The following is a 25193-nucleotide window of genomic DNA, read 5'->3' on the forward strand; positions in this document are numbered from 1 at the left end:
AACAAAAAAAAGCTAGCAAACAAACTTTGTGCAAGAATGGTGAAACAGTTTTCAGCAAACCTTTTAGTACAACCTCCTCCCCCAAGCCCAATCCTCCCGCTTCATTCGCCTTTTCCCTTAAAACATTGATTATCCAACCAGCCAGCCAGTGTGCCAGTGCTGATTTGTCACAAGGGAAAAATACATCCCACTTCCAGCTCTTCCAGGATTGCAGCAGCCCAAAGACTTCAGCTGCTCCCACCTACCAATGGCTTCCCCAGCAAAGGGAGAATGAAGGGATTGTTTGCATCTCTCTACAGCCCTGAAAAGCTTCGTGCCACCACTGAGCTTTTGCTGAATAGACACGGTGCCAGGAAGTCAGTGCCTGTGAGCTCCTGCTTGTTTTCAAGCCTGGCAGTGATGGATTACGTACAACCACAAGTTGGGCACAAACCAGCTGTCTATCTGTCTTTTCCAAACATCTTGCTTCAGTTTCTGTATTATAGAGGTGCCAGTGCCTTGTTTCAGGATGCCTACTGCATAAAGAGCACATATTTCTCTGAATATTTTACTGTCACACAGAGGGACTGGACTTTTTTTTTTTTTAAATGCTGTTACTCCTTCCCCAGCACATTCCCCATAATAAAAGTCTCTCTGTTCCCAGAGGCCTGAAGCTGAAATGACAAACTGCACTACAGCTTATCTCTGCACATACACCCATGCATGCAGACCCTGCTGTCTTCTGCTGACACGTGAGGAACCTGTGCCACGCACACACACCAACCCTCCTGCTCCTGCCAGGGCACTGTGTCTGTAACAGCAGCACCTCTGAACTTCAGGGTCCTGCTGCATTTCCACCAGGGACTGGGGGCGGGGAGGGGGAAGGAATCGAGAAAATCCAGCTAGCATTCGCCTCCTGGCCCTTCACACAAACCCTAAAGGGCAAAGCAGCATAACAGCTTTGCAAAGAGTTTAAACCTGCCGTGTCCAAGACTGTGTATTATCCTTTGCGTTAATGTATACATATGCACATGTACAGGCACATATAGCCCGTGTGGGATTCAGTTACTCCAAAGGACATCGGGGGGGGGGGGGGGGGGGGGGGGGGGAAGGGCTGTAAACAGCATCTAATCAAGACAGCTAAACTGGGGGGCAGGGAGAAGATAAAAAATACTAGTAATTGAATTTAGGTCTGTGAACCACCAGGATTAAGTGCTGAACACACTTTGAAAAGCCTTCCAGTTCTGCGGCAAAAGCCGCAGTAATACTGCCATGCTGTCCTGCAAAGTCAAATCAATTCCCAGAGAACGCCCTGGATCTGACTGCAGCACTGCCTACATAGCAAAAGCAAAACCAAAACACAGATGAAAGATGTTTCCCCTCTTCTCTCCCCAAAGGAAAAAAAAAAAAAAAAAAAAAAAAAAAATCCTTCTCAGGTTGAGAAGGAGATCACAGGGAGGAAAACGTGTAGGAGTCCAGACGAAAGGCTAGAGCCGTAGAGCAGGCATCGCTGCATCTGCTCCAGCTACACACAGTTGTTTAAAAAAAAAAAGCATTATGAATTTTTCTCTCTCTTTAGATGTCTTGCCTGGATGCTTTAATGCAGCCTCAGAGGAATGTGCTCTTGGGTCTGAATCCTGTAGGAAATTATCCTTTGTGGTGGATGGTCTCCCCTTGGGGCCTGTCTGTGTGTTTTGCTTTCATGTAATCCTCCCACCTTGGTTTTCTAATGTAATGCTATCCACATTATTATAGCTCTTTGATACTCTCAAACGGTACTTACTCATGCTGTCGTATTTTCAGCTCTTCCAGACTGGGTCTGACTGGCTTGGATGGCTTGTGGTTCATGCCATAAATATTTAGTTAAGTCACCAAAAGATATGGAGCAGTTGCATGCCAATGGCAGACACTGCCTACAGGAGTGCCTGGGCCATTTGCTCTTTCCGAGTGGGATGCGCTGGTGATGTGCAAGGGCACATGCTCTACAAGAACAACAGAAACCTAAAATATAAGCACCACTCTGTCAGGGTTTGCTGACAGCTGCTAACTAGTTTTTTTGTCCTAGTGCCTTTTTCTTTCTACAACTTCTGTTCCAAGAAAGTTCAGCAGGTTACACGCAAATTTTTAAGACCGTTCATTGCTGTGTTTTAGATCAATTTTACCAACGGCCTGCCAGGTCCACCATCCTGACCTGTAGACAAGACTCCCTCTACACTGCCTATGACTGAAGCTTTCTCAAAGTACACGAATCTTCACTGCTCTCGTTTGCACTGAGCAGGGTTTTGTGGTTTCCTTTCTAGTTCCTCTGCATCACACAACCTCAGTATTAGGTTTGCATCATCTTTGTTGTCTCACCAATGCACCACGGGAATTTAACCATAACGCGAGTCTCCACTTTGGGAGTTCTTTTTTCTTCATTTTGGCATGAATTTACATCCTGACAAGCTGGATCTTTAATATCCTTCCTACACACATGCACAGAGACAACTTCAGTACCTCCCCCGCTCACACAGCAGATACCCTTAAAAACATGAATCAACGTTTACCCGCAGTTTTCCTACAGTGCTATCTAACTACCAGCAGTTATCGCCCATGTGTAGGAACAAACTCAAATACCGCTATGTGGCTGACTGCTCTCCCGTGGTCTCCCTCTTGACAGTTATCTCCACTTGTAATGCAGGCTTAATAACAGTGAGGAAATGCAGCCCATCAGAGTAACAGAATATAAGTGACCTGGTCTCTGTTTCTAATCCTCCTGTTTGCTTGCTGGATGCCCACAACTAATCCAGCACTCATCACAAGCCTACCTTCCGTTTTCCCATCTGCAACACTGTAATAATAATTCTAAGAAATCAATGACAAAAGGTAAATCTTGTAGCTAGTTAATTAATAATTATATTACTATTCTAATTATATATTAGTCTACAGAAACAGGAGTTAAGTAAACCTTTCTTTTTTTTTTTTCTCCCTCCCTTCCCTAAGGAGGATTGATACAAAGGAGAAATGTTCAATTCTGTTTACAAGATCTGCCCTGAGCCGGTGCTCAGACCATGTCATGTCGTGTGGTAGCAGTCCTCAGGCCATTCCACCAGAGAAATGCTCCAACAACTGCAGCACAGCAATTCTGCTTTGCCTTACTGTTAACCGTGTTGAAAAGCAGCAAAAGTAGGCAGGAGTTTTGCTTCATTCTCCACTACACAGCAATAAATCGACATAGCATAGCTGCAGTCTGCTCAAGCTTAAGGAAAGAAGAAACAATTTGGGGCTCACATTTGTGCAACAACTAAGAGAACCTACTGATCTCTATTCCACCAAAGGACTGACCTAGCTATGCAGTTCACTTTTGCTGATGACATTAGCTTCAGGAAACTCTCAGCATGTTTATTTTGCAAACAGCATTTTGCTTGGAAATTACAAAAGAATCAGAAGTGCCACTTGCTGTTAGACAACATTATAATGCAAAATGAAGCACAACCATTGTGATGGGAGAACACATTCATTAACTCAAGAGAGTTGGCAGTCTTCTGGTATTTTGTAGATTTTCATCAAATTCAACCCCCGGAGTCATGTGATCTGAAAATCTAAATTTTCTTCCTTTAATAAAGTATTTTTAGCAGCTCTCATAACTACAGGAGTTGAAAGTTACTTACCTAAAGGGCAAGTATAAAGATTTAAAAATTTTATGTTGAAGTATCATCTATTTTCAGGGCAATATTATGATTCTGAACATCAGGTTTGGTAACTCTGAGCAACCAGCATACAGGCGTTCTGTTCCTTATCTGTATATCAAAACCTAAATTATTCATTGGTTTATCTTTTTAAGACAGTTTATGACTGCTTACAAAACAAAGACACTGGAATTCGCAGAAGCCATGGGTCTAATTCCCATTTTTGTTATAGCTACGCCATTGTTCTGACTTGCAAAGGTTTGTGATTGACGTTAGAATAATGCAGCAATCATAATCAATTGATTCTTACATGATATAATGGTCTTTTTTACTTAAGCCATCTTTGACCTGAAAATACCTCTGCACTTTGAGGATATTCACAAGGTGTGTTACTGTAAAAGTACCCAGCAGTACTCTTGAAAAATTTCCAAACAGTGCCCCTTACAAGAGCACAAATGGCTCTATGGGAAGTCTACTACTTCTGTAAGAAACCAAACTGGATATGTCAAGTGGCAGAGAAACAAAAGGAGATGGTCACATCCTTTGAAGATGCATTAGCAAAAACACCCAAAGACAAAATGAGTTTGGCTATCACTTATTTTCTTCATGCATCACTTATCCAAAGAACCAGTAGCTCAGGAGCAGTCAAAGAAAAGGAAAAAAGAACAACAAAAAATAAAAATAAATAAAAAAAAAAAACAAGTTTTACTTCCTTGCAGTATATTTGGAAAGCCTACTCTTCACACTGATGTCCCACTTTTATGCAGCATACAGAACAGTCTCCTTGGCCAGGCCACCAATAGAAAACATCAGCAAGTTGACAGCACTTAGATGAATGAAGCTTAATGACAAATGGGGAAAAAGACCAGAACAACATCAAATCTGGTTTCCTTCTGCCTTCCAGTTTGCCTACACAACCAATAGATCCACAGTCCTTTCAGTGCTGCTAATACTAATTAGATCTGCACAGCTAGAATGGAATACATTAAGGTTAAAAAAAAAAATTACCCTCTGAACCCACTAGTACCTATCCACAGGAACTATTCATTTAAACTTCAACTTAAATACGTATTTATCTTTGCGCTCTTAAGTCCAATATACCTCATTTTCAATTTAACCTCTCCTCTTCTATGCTTTGTAGAAGTTGTACAAGATCATTTGTGTAGAGATTTAATATTTATAAAATATTCAAGCAATTGGAAGATCCAAACATTTTAAAGGGTTGGCAATCACTGCACACAACCCCCACACCCTGTCCAGTTGGAGAGACACAGGCAGAAACCGTCAAGTGCACGTCAGGAACCGTTCTGCGTTTCACATCCCTGGCAAAGCACGGGAAGGCATAGCTGCAAAGAGGAGAACACAGGCCAGATCCTCCAGTAATGTAAACTGCAAAAATAACTCCTCTGACTGCAAGCTGGCTCACCGAGTCGGACTCAAATACTCACTGAAGTCACTGGGGCAGCTTGTAAGGCAAAGCAATTCTCAGAAGGAAGAGAAGGTGGCAGATACGGAGCCAAGGTGGGGAAATAGGTCATTCAAAGCCCAGAACCAGAACAGAGACCTGGCCGTGCACTGCTTCCCTGGAGCTTTGTCTCAATGTGCTTATCTGTGCCACGCTGCACTTTCCTTCCCAAGAAGTACTGCTTGCCGAAGAGGGCACAGTTCAGTGCGTGTTAGGCTGACGGACCTAATCCCCCTGTATTTTTATATATATATATTTTTTAAAGAGTAAATCTGGGGATCCATCATCCAGAGATATCTTTCAAGTACAGACAAAAATTCCTACACTTCTTGCAGGCTGCATTCAGCCCATGTACACAGTTGTAAAGTCACAACCTCTCCCTTTGCTAACCAGCACTGTTCCAGCACCAATTCAAAGCAGAAGCCCAGCATGAAATCCCCACAGAAACATATCTAGCAAGATGCTCTCAAAAATCTTTGTTTTTTCAAGCTTGATTTTATAACATTTTGACAGGGTCCAGCAACCGCCATTTGTACCCTTGACCCAAAAATCAAGAGCACTTACATTTTTTTTGATCTCAAATGTAGATTTAATAGGTTTATATTAGGTCTGTTCTGATGGAGTCTTTGAAAGTCAAATTCCTGCTAGTAGCACATGGAAGGTTAAAATGGTTTCCATTATACACTATCCAAGCCTCTCATCAATACTAGAGTACCTAATGGTCACAAAACATCACTCTTGCAACTTCTGTGTGTAATAGAAAGATACTACACCTGGTTTTAGACATGAAATAGTAAGGAGCAAAGTACCTTAAATAACCTGCCGAAGGTCATACATGGGTCTATAGATGACCCATGCCTTTTGTACCCCACTCAAGCAGTGTAATCAAGAAACTGCCCTTCTTCCTTTTATGATAGTTTTAGTACCTAAAGGGGATTTTTCTGTAGTATAAATTAGGGATGAAACATTTATTTCCAGTGGAAAGACCCCAAAACCACAACTACACACAAACATCAACTTCTAGTCATTTCAAGAAGCCTTGTTTAGAGGTATTATTTTAGCCTCTTACTTACAACAGTAAGACACAGTAAATCTATGCAGTAGAACAAAATGACTTTGATTAAGGAGAAAATCAGCACATGGCATTCAGAGCGCCTGCCTCAAAATTAGAGATAAAACCATTTCAACTTGGCAAACTAAATGCTAGAATTGTAGTTTAGTAGAAGCTTTCTTAATTTCTTTGCATCAGCCAAAATTTTCTCCCCCCCTCCTTCATCCCTTCTCCTTTATACATAACCTCAAGTAACTTTTCTGTGCTAATATCCCCCGAGAGCTGTAAATTCTCAATGAAAGCCCAATAAAAAATTGGAACTAATACAACATGAGATTTCAAATGCAAATTCTAAATAATATGTAACAGGGTTTTTTTTCCTTGTTTGGATTTACATTGAGTTTCTCTCCATTCTCTTTTCTGAAGTTTTTACTGCACCGAGAAGGCTCATAATGTGTGACAGCAAGCGTAAGTTAATGAAAGACAGTAACTTTTCAAAGCATACATGCAAATACAGAATATTCTGCAAGTATAACTAACATGGGCTTCTCTCCTCAAGGAGAACGCTCTTTCAAGACAGGCTCTCAAGAACCCACCATGTACTTGTTCTAGTGGCTTGAACCCATTTTAATACTCAAGTATAGCTCACGAGAAGCAATATGTAAGGGTAAGCAAACAAAACACACCCCCAAACACCCTACAAACACTGATTAGCTTCTCACTACTACAAAATACAACTTCTAAATGTATGTATCTGGCATGTATGGACAGCTAGTATCACCTTCATCTTGAAATAGTCTCAGCTACTTCAGAAGTCTGAGTGAACAGAAAGACTGAAACTGATTATTTTTTTGAAACATACATGTGAACATGTACCCAAATGTATAACAACAAGCAAATCTGAATAAATCTCTTGTACTACCTACTGCAAGAAATAGATTCCTATGTGCCATAATAGGCTAGAAACAAAAATAAAGTAAGGTAAGTAAAGAAAAAGTAAAGCAATATGCCCACTTTGTCTTAAAAACTGCCCACCCCAAAAACTGCCTCTCTCAGGGAAGCGGCGGGGCAGTGCCTGGCAGAGCAGCATTACAGCTGTCGGGTAGTGCACATGTAGCCCAGAGCTTACTGAAGCTTTGCAGATAAGAGATAAGCAATACTTTATATTTCACTCAGATGTAGATTACGAGCCAGGGAAAAGCAAGCTTAAAAGGTGAATGGCTTCTTTTGGCATTAGCTGAAATCTCTGTATAGTCTCCAAAGAAAGCCAACAGCGAGGTCAAGCTACAGTATGGGAATTCTATAGTCAATAAAAAACCCTGTTTTTTAAGCTCTGAGTCAGAAAAATTCAATGTGGATGACCACTTATTGAAAGGGTCATCGTCCAACAGAGAGAAAATTGCTAGAACAACAAAGAGCCCAGAAGTATTCCTCAGTTTATAGAAACCACAGAGAAGGGCAAATTCTAAATCTGTCTCCTCCTCGTATTAATCTAGTTTGCCTCCAAGGATCAATTTATCCAGTAGAAACCGCACTATGATGCTGCAGTCAAGTTCCTCCTTCTCTGAAATCTGAGCTTAAATCATAAAACAAAACTATTGTTTTCTGGCTGCATGCTGACATTTAAATATTTCTCTAGCACTGAAAGCATAGCTCAAGCACTGCACTGACAATCAAGAAGGGCAGATGTAGGCTCTCACCCCAAGCTGTTTTTTTCAGTTTTCCTCAGTGGAGCAACTTTACTTTTTACTCTACATGACTGCACTGTGCGTTGGCATTCTCAGGATGTTTATAGAGTCAGAGCTTAGGAAGAACATTTACAGATTTCCCACTAACTCCCCAGGCCCTGAGTACTTCCCAATGGGAGAGGAGTTGGCAATGCACCCGGTCTAATGATGACTGCGCCCATTAGGCTATGCAGTGAATAAACGATCCTAACGTACACTAACCTTGCCCAGGCGCTCTCGTACCAAGAACATCGAAGCAAAGCTTGAACGGGCTCCTCCATGGATCCTGTAGCAGGACCACCCATGCATTAAATGGCTCACTGTGAAACAAAGCCAGCTCACCGAGTATTACAGTAGAACGTCCCACTGCAGCGCAAATAAAAACCTTTTATATCTTAAGGCAGATATCCCTCCCCCACAAGTCCAACTTTCTGCAACTGTTCCCCTTTCTGATATTCATTCTTAAAGCATCCAGTTATATTCTTCTTCTCCTCACTTGCTCACACTGGTGCTCCCAAAGCAATGAATTTGGTTTGCTAATTACTGCAATCAGGGGAGATGGGGAACATGAGGCACAGATTAAAAAATTGCTCAGGCTCGGTTCTTTCTTAGCACTTCACCCTTTTGCTATATCTGTGTGGCAAGCTCAACACTGAACAGCACTTGACTCAGCCTCAGTTTGGAGGAGGGAGAAATTAATTGCAATCTAATAGGATTCAAATTGGTACAAGGGATCCCATCATTATGGGACAAGAAAGAGTAAAACCGCAGTACATTAGCTGGCTAGCAAAGGGCTTCAGTCAATGCAGTGGAACAGGCAACACCATTGCTGAGACATGATGAATTGATATCTCAATAATTGTAATTTATTAGTCGGTGGTGCTGAACTAGCATATGAACCAGGTGGGAACGGACTAAACCCATGCAGTGTTTGCAGAAGGAATGATGTTCCCTTTGCAAGGTCTAACTTGAAATAATTTTACACTGATATGAAGATGTGTCACAGCTTAATTCAAGCAGCAGTTATGTGTACTGGAGGATGAAAGTGTAAATCAGCAGCAGACTGGGAAACAGAAGGCTCCCGGTATCAAATGTCAGTGGAGTTGCTCCCTCACTGTGCAACCTTTGACAAGTCACTTGACCTCCTGGTGCTTCAATCAAGGCAGCTACAGCACTGGGTTAGAAGCAAGATTCCCATCATAAGCCACATTCACCCCCTGTCCTTAGATCTTCAGTAAACTGCAGCCCCTACCTCGCTGTATTTAAAATCGACGTTGGAATTATTACATGAGACTGGCCTGTGGATATTTAAAGTCATGTGTGACAAACAGGCTTTATGTAATGAATTATGGTTAAGCTGCAAGAGTAAATTTGACAGACATGCACATGCATTCGCATTCACACAAAGCCCACAAAGCCCAACTGTCCCACTTCCACATGAGCAGCTCCAAGGGAACATCTATAAAGCAAAATGAAGGTTCAGTTGTGGCATGGATGAACGCACCTGCAATGATTTCCATCCAGGTAGCTCTACACAGGGTAGTAGAGCCCAAGGCAGCAGAGGTTAACAAGCTTGCATCCCCATGGGCTTACATTCCTGTTCCTCCTCTCTGCTGAAGCTTATGCCACTGAATATTCATAACTTGTTGCTAAATTAAACGATCATTCACATGGCTAGTAATGCCACACTCCCCCCTGATTTTGCTGGGCAGGCAGAATTTTAGGAATTTGAAATATTCTCCAGTTCGTTTCAGAAAACAGAACGTAACCCACCAACACTGGAGGTGCCAACACAACCCACTGGCAGCTGCTATTCCCCTTCTATCTTCTGTTAGGGAAAATCTCTTGCATGCCAAACCCCCTGAAGCACAGATCTAACACCCTCACACCTGTCTGGACCTTAGAAACTCCTTTTGCCTCTTTCTACCTAAAGTCAGTGAGGGAAAAGCAAAGGTCTCCTAGGCAGTAACTCCAGGGAGGAGCAGAAGACCACACTGGAGGTGAAGATGTGGGTCTCTGAGCTAAGGGCAGTACGTAAACAAATCCTGCTGCTGGGAAGAATAAAAGAGATGAATTCATACTGAATTGCAGAAAATGTTTTTCTTGGCAAGCCAGGGCTTTGACAGCCCTTTTTAGCCCATTGCAATCAGCTTTATGTACGTCTCATACTCTAAGCTGCATAATCAAATGGGGCTATTTCAGAGTAATAGATACCTGAGCCCTTTCTCAAGCATACATAAGTGGATCTATTCCTTCTTAAAGCTTGCTGAGAAGCCAGTTACTAAAGACAGAAAACCACAAAATTATACACTCAGTGTTTCTAACCAGCTCTTCACCCTAGAAGACCTTTGGAGGGTTTATAATTAAGAAAAAGAAAATGCTTAAGCTAGAAAACTGGCCCAGCAAGTTTGATATCAAGATCCTTCCCTGGGTTTGTACTGTGGAAACACCCTCAGCATTCACACCTAGTTCTCAATCATGAGATGATGATTAATACCACCATTAGATCATCTTCAGCAATTGCCGGAGCTTTCTGCAAGGTTCTTGGTGGACTGAATTATTGAACGGTGCTCAGCACCTCTAAGCAAGCCCTTGGAAACTGAAGCTGGCATCCATCCTGGGCACCTGATGTGGCACATTCACATGGCATGATGCAGAAATACTAACTTGGACTGAGTAACTTCTCTGATGTCCTCCACCTGAACCAGTTCACCGTGCTTTGGGTCAGCTATGAACTGATGTGGCAGTGCTGTTTCCAAATCTAGTCAAGTATCTAGTAAAGTCTCTGTATGACGTTCCACAACTTAAGACCAGTCCCTTAAATCCTGCTAGCAAGACCAAGACTCCTACAGCAATGACCACCTCCCTTCCTTCTTTAGGTTGAAAAAACAGCCTTGTATATTCCTGTATGGTAATAAAATAAACATCATGTCCCCTACTACTTTTCTTCTGTATATTGCAAGCATTTTAAAAAGGAAGTAAAAATTATTATCCCCATGTTACAGATAAGCAACCAGACAAAGGATGGCTAAGTAATTTACCCCATTGCCCAACAATCTAGTGGCAGAACTTCGTAGCATAAATCCTTCAACCTCAACAATTCCACCAATTAGCACTATTGGCAAGAATACAGCCTCTCCTCCTCTCCCAGACAGAGTTATTTTTTGAGGAGGAGGAGGAAAAGGGTTTTAAAATTACGTGTCTGCAGTGTCTGGAAACAGAAAAAAACCCAACTCAGATACTACCTACCATAGTGCTAGAGATCAAGATACCTATTTGATTCAGAAATAAAAAAAATAAAAAAATAAAAAAAAAAATCACAGAAGTTAATTCCTTATAGAGTGACTACGAGGTGAAAGCCAGTACCTGATAGTGAAAAAGACCATATCACTTGTTTAATTTCTATTTTAACATACATAGTTCAGCATTGGAAACAGCTTATTTTTTGATAGGTAGAAGGAAAAGATTGACTTTTACTGATTAAATCCTAATTCTGTCAGAATAAGCTTTAAGTCAACAAGTATGTCAATACTTAATTAGGAGTTAACTAAGGGCTCTCATTTGTGTAGTTGTATTAACAGCCTTTGTTGCATAAAACAACTAAAAAAGCCTTTCAGACTAAGCTGGTTTAGCAGATACACCTTAAGCAATTACAGTACATCTCAACAGGTCTTTGAACGGCAAGATATACCTGATCAGTGTAAGTCACATGGTGCTGAATACTGCAAAAAAGTCTCAGTTTTCTACATTCTGCAAATGAATACAGCTGAAGCAGTAGAAATTTCTGTCATTACCAATGTAAGTTAAAGACATTCTGCCAAAATAAATAAATAATAACCATTAGGAACATAAGCACATGATGACACAGAAGGAAGCCTCTGAAATGATCAGAAATCCTATTTTGAGTCCCATTAATGGAGCACAACATACAATGTGCAAGCTGTTGCAAGATGTATTTGCCTGGATCTATCAAAATAGAAGAAATACATTTATTCTAGCAAGAGGTATCAGAATACCAAAATGGAAATAAGAGTAAACTGGCAAGTGGGATTTATGTAAATGCTTAAGTGAGTGAGGAGCACATTGTATCAACAAGTCACTGGGATTTAGGCTCTCAACTAACTGAACCCTTGTGGTGGTAATTTCTTGTAAGAGCATCTTTTTTTATTTGTGTTTACAAGACTTGAGTAGCAGAGAGCTTACTCTCTTTTTTAAACAACGCTGGCTCTTACCAAAAAACTTCACAAGTCTGTAAGAGCTCCGACTTCTGCATCCTCCTAATCTGCCTTCATCAGCAGGATGGTTCCGAGGAACATCCAACAGCTGCTGTTCCAAGTTCTTCAGGACCAAAAGCCTAGTATGCGTGAATGTTCCTCTTCCAGTTAAGGGCAGAGCTACGGAAGTACAAGCCTCCAGGGTCTACATCACTGCTAATTTCTTGACACAACTCACATTTTCTTTTTCATTTTGCAATTGAAATAATTTTTCATAAACCCAATTCTTCCCTATGCTCTCAGTTTCAATAAACAGTAACCACCAGGTATTTGTCAAGTTCCCATACAACTTATTCTGTAACTCATCTGCCTTTGGCTTTGCCTTAGGCTTACGCCTGTTTGAGGTGACCCAAGGTTGCCAGACAACAATTCAGTCCCTACTAAATAACACGCACCAAAAAAACCCAAACCACAAAACATACTACTTTTTTTTTTTCACTGGGACAATGCAGACTTTATTACATCTGCTATTACAACGTGCCTGTAACAATGTTCTCTAACAAGCAGCCCTAAGGTCAAATGTGTCCCTTGATCAATTTACTAGAGGTCCCTGGTGCTGCTGCCGTAGGTAGACTGTCGGGGGAAAAAAAATAATCCCTTTATTCCTTTTCTTCACTGTAAGGGGAAAAAAAAAAAAGCTGTCACAAAGACATTTTTCTTCTCCCTCTGCTCTTGACAAGTCAGGTAAACAGGGAAGGAATATCTAGCTGCAAAGGACCGTAAGAGACCAGCATCTGTACAGGCATATAAAAACATACTGGTTATTTACCAAGCTACTCAGTGCATGAGGATGATGCAGAACAAGGCTAAGGGAATTGGGAAGATGTCTTAGCAAAACACCTGCAAAGCTATTTTGCATGAGGACAAATAAAAGGCACTCCGGATGCGAGTGTCATGTGGTCTTCTTTGTACAAGAATTTACCAATTCAGTACATTGCTACGGTCAAAGCACTCTGACAAGCAGTAACACTAATTCAGAGATCCTCCTAGCTATTGTATTAACCTACTCCTAGTTTGTGAGTAAAGCTGTGACTGTTTATCTATTTTTGCTCAACAGATCAGTATCGACCATTAAGTAATCACTACACCCAGAAAAGCAGACTTGTTACTAGTAGATTTGCTACAGAAATTGCTTCCTGCTTGCACTCAAGCAGCAGGGAAAGAGTTAATCTCATTGGCCAAAATGGCTGAGTACCACTTCTACTCATGCCCCAGTGCATGACTTTTGTTTCATACGTTGTGATTTATTTTAATCTCTACACGCGGGTTTTAGTCACTGACTGGCGCTGACGTTAATGGGAACTGCCCTATTCAACCCCGCAACCTGGAGTGGGACTGGAGCTCCGAGTGCCTCCAGCTATTAGTAGGCGATTCTTGGGATTGTCTTTGCTTATTCACTATGTGCCAAATCCCATCACTTCTGATTAAACATGGTAATTCCTGCAAACACAGAATGAGCAGCCCCTTTAAAAGACACCCCTCCCCCCCCCCCCCCAAAAAAAAGAGTACCCTTTGCAAATGACCTATAATGGGTCTAAATAAAACCTGAGCTATTCCTTACTCATGCATAACTTCATTGCTTCTGTTCCCTCCACACCCTGCCCAGCTGGCATAATTTGCAGAAGGGTTTTGGCACGGACAATTGAAACACCCACATGCTGCCTGAACTAAAAAGCTTGATCCTAGAGTCCTTTTCTTTCTGAGTAATAGCTAAATGAGACTTTTACTTTTGATAACACAGGTCCTGTCTGTACTGTAGGTTTCAACCCATGAAGACTGAACTCTAACCATGTTCCCAGATTAGGACAGCTACAGTCTACAGCGTCTCACCCCACACGATGGCTAGAGAAGGCTTAAAACCTGGCAAAACTCCAACCCTTACATTTCATATGACCACAATAAAATACCCTCTAAATTAGCAGACTCCACCTCTAAAAACCCAGAAGTCACCACACATGGTCATTAGCACACACCTTGGTGTGGTCCAAAACAAAGACACAAACAAGGAACAAGCATGGGCCACAAGGAACAGTGACAAGCTTCTTCAAAGAGCATGCATTCCGCACTCCAGTGCCATACCCTGAAACAATTTTAATCCATCTTTCTCTTTAAGCAGAGACAGCACCGCCACCGACGATGATATGACAGTGACAAAGGAGGGCTGAAATTCAGACCCAAATTGTTATTCCCCTCAGCTAGGCAGTTATGCACAAGAAACACTGCTTGTAAACACTTCTTTGTCAAACACTCAATTACAAGCTGCTTTATGAACAAAATGAGCCAGTCGCAAGGAAAGCAAGAGACGAAAATGGGGAAGCAATCTAAAATGGCATGCAGCCATTACACCACCATGTGCCCGGGTAACACCCAGGGCCATACTGCCAGCCCCTCTTACGGGAGAGCATGGACGCGTGCTGGGAAACACTGAATTCAGCTTTTCAGAACGGGGCTCAGGTTTTGTGGATCTAGACTTTGTTCTCTGCTGCGGGGATTATTTCCTATGTGGTAAGCAAAGAATAACTTTTTTATTTTTATATTATTGGTTTTGGCAGTATGGACCTGGAAGAAAAAGAGCACATGTACGAATGAGGAGCAAGTTAAAAAACCTCAATTCAGGCAACACTTGTAATATGACTCTCTTCCTTCATGTCATGCCCATTTACACCTTTATACACTGAAATTGCTCCATACGAGCTGAAAAATAACTGGAAAGCACTTTTTTTTCATGTTAAAGCTGCTGATGTACTCCACAGCAGACCTATCTGACCAGCTGAACTATCTCCATCTTCAATCCTAAAGAACTGAGACACTAACTCCAAAAAGATACCTATGACTGACACTACAGCCAATAAATGTCATGTTAAATTACAAAATATTGCCCTATGGCCAGTCAAAAGTTTTGAGAACCAACAGAAAGACAACTTTATGAGATCCAGCACCACCTTCCAAGAGGCTGCAATATTACAGCATCAGCGGGCTATCCATCACAGCACTGTTATTCTAGCTGCCCTGGACAGCATCCACTACTCGATCCATTACCTCGTCCTTGGATTCTTTTAGCAATATTATTCCAGTGGATAAGGTTTCTCCTGGAAAAGGTTTTTTTCCTTGTTTTTACTATTCGGTGTCAATGAGTCAAGCAGGGCTGTAAGAGGAAATATTAGAGAGTGAAAAATGAAACCTATTGCTAGTCTTCCACTTTAACTTGCGTTGGAGCTGCAGCTGAAGGAAGAATCGAGCCTGTGCTCCTTTCCCTAGTGCCAAAATCAAAGCCTTTAAACAGAGGAAAGTGGAATGTGGAAGGAAGGGTGAAGACGAAAGATTCATTTTTAAATTAAAAACCTGCACATATTTACATAATTGACTTTAGACACTAACTTTCAGAATCCAGCAGCTACCCAAATAATACTTTGCTTTGTAATCTCAACAACTCCAAGTGCAAAGAAACAAAATTCAGAGGAAGCTACCAGAAAAAAAAAAAAAAGAAAAAACCCTTTTGCATATAATGATAGTAAGGATTTATATGCACAATTCCTTTACTTAACATTGGAAATATCCTCCTTACTAGGATTTTTTTTTTAAATAAATTAATTTCAAGGCTCAACTTCAGAAAAATTTTAGAATCAATTTACAGTGGTAACAGCTGGAAAAACCTACATACAGACAGGGCATATTTCAACTCTCGAGTTAAAAGATATATACATACCCGACTACACCTTAGGACTCCCTCAACGAGTAAGCTTGGAAAAGCTTTAAATCTATCACAAACCCCTGCTGGCTTTATTTAGTTCTTCACTTTCTTTTAGACAAAATATTAGAGACAACAGCACGGGTTTCATGGACTGACTTTGCCAAATAAAGAGTGCAATGGCATTCACCTGAAGAGCTACTAGTAACCTTGCTTGAAGGACTAAAGGGAAAAAAGTAAGTGCTTATTTTACGTAAGAGATGCCTTCAAACCAAAGACGTGCTTACTCAAGCTGTGTATATTCTCAACAGCTCGTGTAAACCATCCATCAGGCAAAAGTATGAAAATTAGCTCCCTTAAGAATCCACAGCGAAAAGAGGTCGAGGGATGTGGGTAACACTGCCGAGGCTGCAGTTTGTGAGGCGAGAGCAACTGAGAGGTGGAAAACAGCATCATCTTTGATATGCTTCCATGAGGAAAGCCAAGTGAGCTGGACCAGTGCCATTAAATGACTTCAGGCAAAGACTGACAACTGCTAAAGCGATTCTGCTCCAGCTCCTGGTGCACTGATCCCAGCAGTCTCTTGCAGAAATGGAGATCCATGGCCAGCAGTAAGCAAGGACAAGTTCTGCATCTCATGAAAAAGATATTTATTTTGTCTCAACCACAAGTGACATTGGGATGTCATTTTTATGTTTGTTTTAAATGAGCTCAGATTTAGACTGGAGCTGTGCAGATGGTTTAGTTGTTATAGTGATAAGCATGCTTGAAGAAGAATATTGTCTGTCTACATCTACTATGCTTGTTTCACATGCACAAAAAAATACCTGTGATCATCCCAAAAATTACAGAGATGATCACAAGGAACCATACTCTACCTGCTGCCTTTCAGAGGCTTTGTATTTTACTGCACACATTTGGTGCAAGCCCAAGAATGGGGGCTACAATTAGGTAACAGATCCCAAACCCTTGTGCAGAGCTAGCTAAAATATTAGGCAGCTAGTGCTTAAATCAAGATGGAATAACCCTTTAGACACCTCTTGTCCAAACCAGAAAAACAACATGCAAAAAGGCCACAGCAGCTTCAGCTGCTTTTAGGTCCTAGCCTCTTCTGCGGCATCTCTGCATTACACCCAGGAAAAGGGGCTCCACACAGCTCATAGGACACCCAGAACGTGCCCTACCTCACTGTGATGAGGAGATGTACAAAAAACCCTCCAGCCAAGGCTCTGAATCTCTTCAAACAGCACACACTACCAGGACTAGCCAGAGACAAAGCACCATTCAACCAGTACTGTGTTTCTCCATTCTTCAATTTACTAAAATCACGAGATACAACAGAAGTGCTCTATGTTGGTGCCTTCTATTCTCCAAAAGCAAATATACAAATAAAATACAAAAAAAAGAGAGGAGGGAAGAAGGAAAAGAAAGAAGACTTTGTGCATTGTGTCAACCAATTAAATTCAACAGAGAAAAAGATACAAGTGGTTATAGCTTCCTGTAAATTACTTCATGTAATTAAATCCCCTTCTCTAAATTACAAACTATTTAGCTCTTCTTTTATAGCAAAGTAACCAATGACCACCAACAACCTTTTTATAGCGTCTGATGCCACATAAGTTGTTAGCAATGAAATTTCCTTTTTATTTCTCCCTTTCAAAAGAAGCCATTGTAATGAGATTCGTTCGCAGCTACTTACAGAACACTAGCGAGAAGAGAGGATTGCTTTGTTTCTCTTTTTTCTGCTCTTGTCTGAGGCTATATTTAAGCAAATGTGACCTAAGGTCCTTATCAGTCATCTAATTGTAGGCAGAGAAGTTAAAGGTGACCTGCAGGAGTTTTAAAACATGGAGCTTATAACTGGTTTGACTCTTCACATACATACAACATAACGTTCTTACACTGTAACAGTGTGACTTAACTATCTTCATATCACTTCAACTTTCTGACTTTTTTTAACTTCGAAAACACCAGGAATGTCAGGTCAAGTCTTCCCTGTTGGTTAGGGATGAGCCTTCTGAGATGAGAGCTGCTCTCAGCGGTTTCCTCCAGATTGCTCCATTTACGAAATGTCTGTGCACGTCTCGAGCTACCGAGGTCTGTTCGTCCACACTTCACTGGGTCTGCAGCTATCGTATCTTCTCAGATGGGGAACTGAGATGGAGACAATAAGGCCCCCGAAGGCGCTGTGGTTCAGCTCCACTAGAGGTAGCGTAAGAAGTCCCAACGCAGAGAAAGCACTGGTAGCATCCAGTGCTTTAATCACCGTGCCTGCTCTAACACATGTTAAAAATGCCAGCAGCCATCTGGAGGCCTGAACACATTGTTGTTGCCCAAATGCTGTTAAGTGGGAGAGGTGAATAGGAACAGACAGGAATTTTGGAGAAGAGGAAAAACAGGGACAAAGAAGGTAGAAGCCAATGCTGCAGGCAAAGTCTCAGGGTCTGGTTCTGAACGCAGCAGGGTCAATACCATCATAACAGCATTATGATCGTTAAATACAAAGTAGGGAGTAGAGTGCACATGGCAAGACACTGCATCCCCATCCCCATGGCCACCCAATCTGCACTTGCTCTGCCACCCACGAGCAGTCCCCACCCAAGCAGGAGCGAAGCCCGTAGCAGTAAGGTGCTGGTCCAGGCAAGCAAGCCCTGCCCGAGCTGGCACAGAGCCAGCGTCCCCCAGCTGTGCTCCTGGGCTGGGGCAGACCAAGGAGCTGCGCGCAGAGGCACCTGAGCCTCTCTGGGAAGATCAGGCAAGTCCTACAAGAGCAGGGACAAGTGGGGCACATGGAGCAGCAATATTGGCAAGTGAGGGTCAGCCACAAAAGGGGAACCTGCTGGTCCAGAACAAGTGAATAAGTATTTCACTACATCGGTGAAAAACACAAAGCCACGTTCTCCTACATATAACACTTTCAGCAGCCAAAACACGCTCTACATCACTCGGTTCAGAAAATAATATTTGCAGTGCAATAAAATCCAGCATATGCTTTTGTTTCATGCTTCAGTGTTAGTCTAAAAACAGTCGGATTCCCCCCCCTCCCCGTTCTAATAAACATTGTCTCCTCAGTTTATGTTTCCCTACCAGAACTGCAGAGGGTTTTGAAAGACATTTTCCAGCTTAAGCAAAGGCCTTCTCCTGCTGTAGTTCCCAGTGGTTTTATGGCACTGTTTTGCACTATGCCTCCTCAAGCACAGTATGTTACAGAGACCTGTTATGGAAGCTGTGCTGTAGCTCTCAAAAGGTGGCTGCAATCCTGTGATGAAGTTACCTGTGCCACATCTATAAAGCAAACCTTAACTGCCTAAGGTTCGTACAGCACTTTAAAGAAACACTGAAGAAACTAAACACACTGCAAAGTTCACCCTCTGTTGCAGAGTGGGCTCTGCAGCCACTTCAAGAATCTCAACGAATTCTTGGATAAATTTAGCAAAAACAACAGCTCTTCTTTGTAATAGCAGGGTTTCATTTGGGAAATAAACATCCAGTATTTATTTACAAAGGATTTTTCTTCCTCCTGCTACTGCTGTGCTATGCCCACTGCTTCCCCTCTACTTTGATGCAGAAAACAGAATACCAAGTGCCTAACCAGGACTTAAGGCAGATTTTTAAATTAGTTCCTGACAGTGCAAACAGATTGCTATTGATTGAAATGAGGCTGATTTTAGGCCTTGGATTAGCAAACCTAATGACTAAATACTGTATTGCCCATTTCAGTACTTTGCACGGCTACTCCCCAGTGGTTTCCCAGGCAGCTGTGAAGTCTCTATACTTGCAGATTAGCGTGAGAGAGCGAGGCAAGGCCATCTGTGTCTGTGCCGCGCAACCCTACTCAGCCGGAAATAAGGACCTCCTCCGAAATCCCCCCGGGACAGGGCCCCTGGCACTACAACCTCATTAATTGCTTTGAAGCCAGCGAGACTGTTCACATGTTTAAAAGTGAGCACGTGCTTGGAAAGGCTTTGCTGAATCAGAGCACCACACCTCGCCGGAGCGGAGCGGGCCTCCACCGCTGTCCTTGGCTCAAGCTGGAGGGAATCAAAGCGCCAACCCAAGCCACCTCCCCGGGTTTCCAGACAGCCTGGCTGGAGTCAGTGGTAGAGAGACTTCACGCAGATAACATGCGCTATGTTAACAGCCCAGCTCTCCTAGCAATCATAGATGTCTACTTAAAACTAATTGGTACAGAGCTTTCATGTCCAAATTGTAAATTCTTGTACTTACAAAGGTAAAAATGCATCCTGGTTTTAAGCAATACATGAAGCAACTTTTTCCTGGTTAAAAGTAAATGGACTTTTTTTATTCTTTTGCTTTGTTGTTTAGTTTCAAAGAACATTTAAATAACAGTATCTGCTAACAAAAAGGGTAACATCAATTAGAAACAACAAGAAACCCGTTTGTATAATTTCAGTGTTCAAAAGCAGTGAAATGCAAATGCCAAAGCAGCACACACCAAACCAAACCAATCCCCAAAACCCACATTAAAGGCAACCTTTTTTTTTTTGTAAGTTGGCTGCCTAGAATTCATTTGCTTTTGATAGCCCGAGATACCGAAGGTAACAGAACAAGTTACTGTTATATTTAGACCCTCTTAGACACAATTCAGCTTCCAAATGCTACATTATGAAGACATGGAAGGACAGGTATATCCATACCTGTCCTCTGGTCTATAGACAAAGACTCCAAAGGTTATTTTTTGGACTCACTCTCCCACGTGGCTGCAGAACCTCAGCTAAGAAAGGTATGTTTCAGCCTCTGAACTCTGCATCACTAAGCAAACACCCTGCCTCCAGCCCACCAGTGACTTCAAAAGCACATCCAAGTTTTCAATTTACCATTTATCATTACCTGGAAAAATACAAATAAAAATCAAGTCGCTCCGTGCTCCTACTGCCCAACCATCAGCACAAGCTGTATGACACCATAAGGAATTTTCCACACAAGGTGTTTCATTAGCCAGATGAGTTTCTAGACTGTTTCTCTCTACCTTGGGTAAAGCCCCATGGCCTTTCAGTACCACCACCACCACACACAAAATGGGGCCAAGGGTATGTAACTGGTTTCAAGACAAGCTATCAATTTTCACCTAGACATCAGAAGAAACAATGTGCATCCTGGATGGATAATGACTTAGCATATCACCTTTAGCTCAGATCAGCAGTAACCCAGAGCGGTGTTCTCCTGGGGGGCAAGGAAGGGTGTTACATTCATCAATGAATGTTGGATAATGAGCTGGTGAGCATCACAGAGAAATCACATGAATAGGTAATCAAACATGTTAATGTAATTTAGCAGTTCCAGTCCAGCAAGAGCCACAGCAACAATATACATCAATCATCAATAATGCTCAGCAGTTTGACGAAGGCAGGGGAGTGAATGAGACACAGGAATTAACTCTGCTTTCCCCCCCTCCAGGAAGCTCTGCTGAAGTCAGAGAGATGTCACGCATCCAGAGCAACATGACAGTGTTAGCTTTCTTGCCCCTTCCCCCCCTGCTCCAAACCCAGCTCACTATTTATGAGCACTAAAGACGTGTTACATCACCCTGTTCTCCTGAGCTTCTTTGAGACTCTTCCTCATCTTGGGTGATTTAAACAGTGGGTGAGAAAAGGAAGGAGGAGGTGTAAGACACTCATCTTCACGACAAATGACTCTTTGCAGAACAGAGTGTTATTACAGCCGCATTTAACATCTAAACATATTCAATACACTGTGATGCTCCTGAGCTGACTAACCGCAGAGCTTGAGGTTAAGCTAACTTGAAATATCAGCAACTCTTTCCCTATTAGCTCCAGCTCTTTTCAGAAGAAGGTCAGCCCATTTTTTCGTCTATGTACAGAAATGGCAATGGGGCCTGAAGCTCAGAAAAAAACAACTGTTCTACATCCAGGGTGACCCCAGGCTGCTCAAACATTCAGAGGAATAAGCAACTCCAAAAAGGAACCCAGAAAAGAGCAAAACAGCTCAGCTAAGGCTAATGAAAGACAGACTCAGAGTTCAAAGGGTGACTCTCTGAAAACTAGAAGAATGACTTAGGACTACACATGGAAGCGTAACTGGAACTTTCATCTTATAGCTACCTCTTACTTCATCTAAGTGAATTATACACCCAAACACAGAGGAATCCTTTAAATAGGTGATGGGCTCCTCTGCCCCACCGGCACTGTCTGCAGCTGCTGTGGGGATTCCCTTCCACAAACCACTGGGTTAGTCTTGGATGTGGCTTTTTTAAAAGGCAATGACTCAATTTCCAACAAATGCTCCCGTGTTGGAGGCAACTACACACTTTCAGAGGGGCAAGCTTTACTGCAGGCCACTCTGGCTACACTAAAATATGCCACAGCTTTAAAAACTTTCTCATTCCTCAACATACCCGTGATGACTGTGAGAGGTTTTGTTGATTCTCATCAGAGAGCAGCAGTCTCAAGTCAGCACCTTTCCCTGCGCACATGCATTGAGAACAGCCCCAAATCCTGACAAATCTTTGGCCAAAGGACCTATATCTATTTGAAATGCCCTTTTTTCCCCTCTGCTTGGTTACCGCAAGAGATAAATGTGTTCGAATGATTTTTACCCACAGTTGGAGTAGTAGGCTGGAAAGGACGGATTGGCTCCTGCAACCCTCTCCCCGTACCCTGAGGTACAGAAGAACCAAATATTCAGGAGCAAATAGGAATCTGGATGCTTTGTCAAAGGGAGTGAAGTATTAATCTAATTTTCTAAACAAAGCAGGCAACCTGGCACTCAGATCAGCTTACTACTTTGCACCTCTCTACAAGGATTAGCAGAATGCCATAATTATAACGCCCAATTTGATTTATTAGAGGAGGCTGCGCAGAAAAGATGACAATTCAGTAGCATTGTGAAGAGAAGGGATGAGAGTATAAGGAAATCTTCACATTGAACAGCAATGTCTAAGCAACATCTCAATATAATTAGAAATAATTACAGTAAGCTTTCCAAATTAGGTATAAACCTATGTTTAATAACCCTGAGATGCAAAAAATCACCCCCAAATTCCAGGAAACTTAATATTACAGCCAATTTGTCTAGACAGCTTGGCAGGAAATGCCAGAATTCTAGGTGTGAACTTTGTGGTTATTAAAAAAAGGAAGAATTATTGAACTTGTCTATATCATTTGCATAATTAGTTTGAACTAAGAATAGCCTAGTTTATCTAGCTTAGATTTTGCTACTTTCATCAACCTTACAGACCTGAAAACTTGTCTGGTTTTCACAACTATATCAGCTAGGATAATAAAAGGTATTTAAAAAAACTCCCTTTTCAATAAAAGATGAATTCTAAGTGTGACTTGTTTAAAGAAGCACAGTGTATTAATGAGTCATTCATCACAGGTTTTATTTTATACTCCGCGTACAAGCTCCTCGCTCTTTTTGGAGTTTGTTACTTACACTTACGGGGAAAAAAAAGAAACAATGAAAGATGAATTCAGGTTTTCATGAACATGGCAGCAAATACCCTATTTACTCACTGATAGCAGCCAAATACTAGCCCGAAGAAACAGATAACAAGGTCTTCATTTTTCAGAACTGAAATACAAATAATCTAAATGTTTGGTAAACTAAGGCAGCAGCATATAATTACAGAAACTGGAGTTTGGCCAGTGTCACAAAACCTCTTACCCGAAAGATTTCTAAGGAAGTGTCATGAAATCCCTAGTGGCCACAACTACTTAAAACTTAGTTTTAAATTTCATGCAGAAGATGTCACTTTCCTCCTCTGCAGTGGGTGAGGAACTGGCTCACCCCAGCTCCAGCAAGAGGGGACCTCCCCGCTGCCTGGCAGAGCATGGCCTCACACATCCACAGCAGTGCAAACACCTGAAATGCACTGAACTCACTGCAGTGTAATTTTAGACCTGAAGGAACAACTCTCTAACCCGTAGAAAGGCAGTATTTACTGAAGCCAGTCTTTCATGTTAGAGAGATTTTGGTGGCAATCGAGAACTAATGACCTCCTGCAGTGCTCCTTGTTTCCACACTCACTCTCAGTTGCATCAACAAGAGCATTTGTAAGGTTACTCCAGGGACTAGAGTGGAAAGTGAGCCAGCTTTACATACACTTTGCAGGGGTCGCTGGATTGGTGTTTGGGGCCTTTTCACGTAAATAAAAAAACCTGACACAACAGCAGCTCTACAAAGGCAGAGGCAGAAGTGCTGATGAAGCACAGTGCCACAATCCTGGTGCAAGCAACAGGCGGGAATACCATCCAGCACTATTGCTTCTAAACATTTTATATCAAAGCCAGGGACTATGGCGGAACACATGCTTAGCATTTTGTGGGTTTGGATGTCAAGAAAAGATTCTTAGTTGCTCAAACTTTCATTGAAACTAAAATGTGCAACTATTCACTCATAATAAAAAGTCACTTTAATTTGCACACTGTGAATATCTGTGCACAAACTCATTGCACCTGTAACCAGAGGGGGAACTGAAACCCTATCACTCAGCTACTAGCAAAAGCAAACAAGAAACTTGATCTATTTTAACTACATACACACTAACGAGTATAAAACCAAAACATATGGTATCACTTTGGGGAGTTAAAAGAAAACAAACCTGGCAAATATTTTACTAGGAGTGCATGGTTACATGATTTGCTACCTAAATGTTTGCAAGCAGAAGAGTACTAACATCTTTACGTAAGTTATTTGTACCAAATTATTCCAACTTTTTTTTTTTAAATCAAAAGGAAGAAAACAAAAGTCTGCTAATTTGTTAATGACAACAGTTAGTCACTAGAAGAGCAGGGCCATGAGCAGATCATTAGAATTTTTAACGTAAAATGTGATGAACCCTTCTGAACAAATATGCTACAACACAATCACAAAAGATTGTGTGTGGTGGAGAAGTTATGCAGGGGCTTACATTAGGTAACCTTAACAATCCCTTCAAATCTTAAAATATTAAAAGTCTGAAAAAAACGCTTCCAATAACCAGACAATTCAATCCTTCGTTGTCTGACACACATACAGAACTAGTTTCACAGAACAGAAGGTGTGCTTGGGTTAAACAGCTCTTTTTCTCTGCATCACGAAGAATAAAAAATAGTTTTTCATTGTAGTGTACTTCTTAGAACAAACGCTGGAGGGTCAAGTACACTGGTCTTCCCACTGACTGCCATTTGGCACCACATTAACGGACAACTGGGAAAGTGTTTGTTCACAGATATAGGCTGCTGTGCCATGTGGATTTCAAACTGATGAATGAGCACTGAGTCACCAACAAATCTCCCTGCTGAGCAGCAGTTAAGTGATAAATAGCCTGCCAGCCATAGTGCCTCTTCTTTGTCACCTCCCCGGCTCTGCACACACTG

General features: G+C 41.8%; 1 protein-coding gene across 1 annotated transcript in view; it reads right to left on the reverse strand.

Moving 5' to 3' along the window:
- Positions 1–25193, reverse strand: part of FBRSL1 (fibrosin like 1) — a 553391-nt gene that overhangs the window by 377616 nt on the left and 150582 nt on the right. The window lies entirely within an intron of this gene.

Source organism: Gavia stellata, chromosome 21, assembly GCF_030936135.1.
Source record: "Gavia stellata isolate bGavSte3 chromosome 21, bGavSte3.hap2, whole genome shotgun sequence".
In the NCBI taxonomy this organism is placed as follows: Eukaryota; Metazoa; Chordata; class Aves; order Gaviiformes; family Gaviidae; genus Gavia; species Gavia stellata.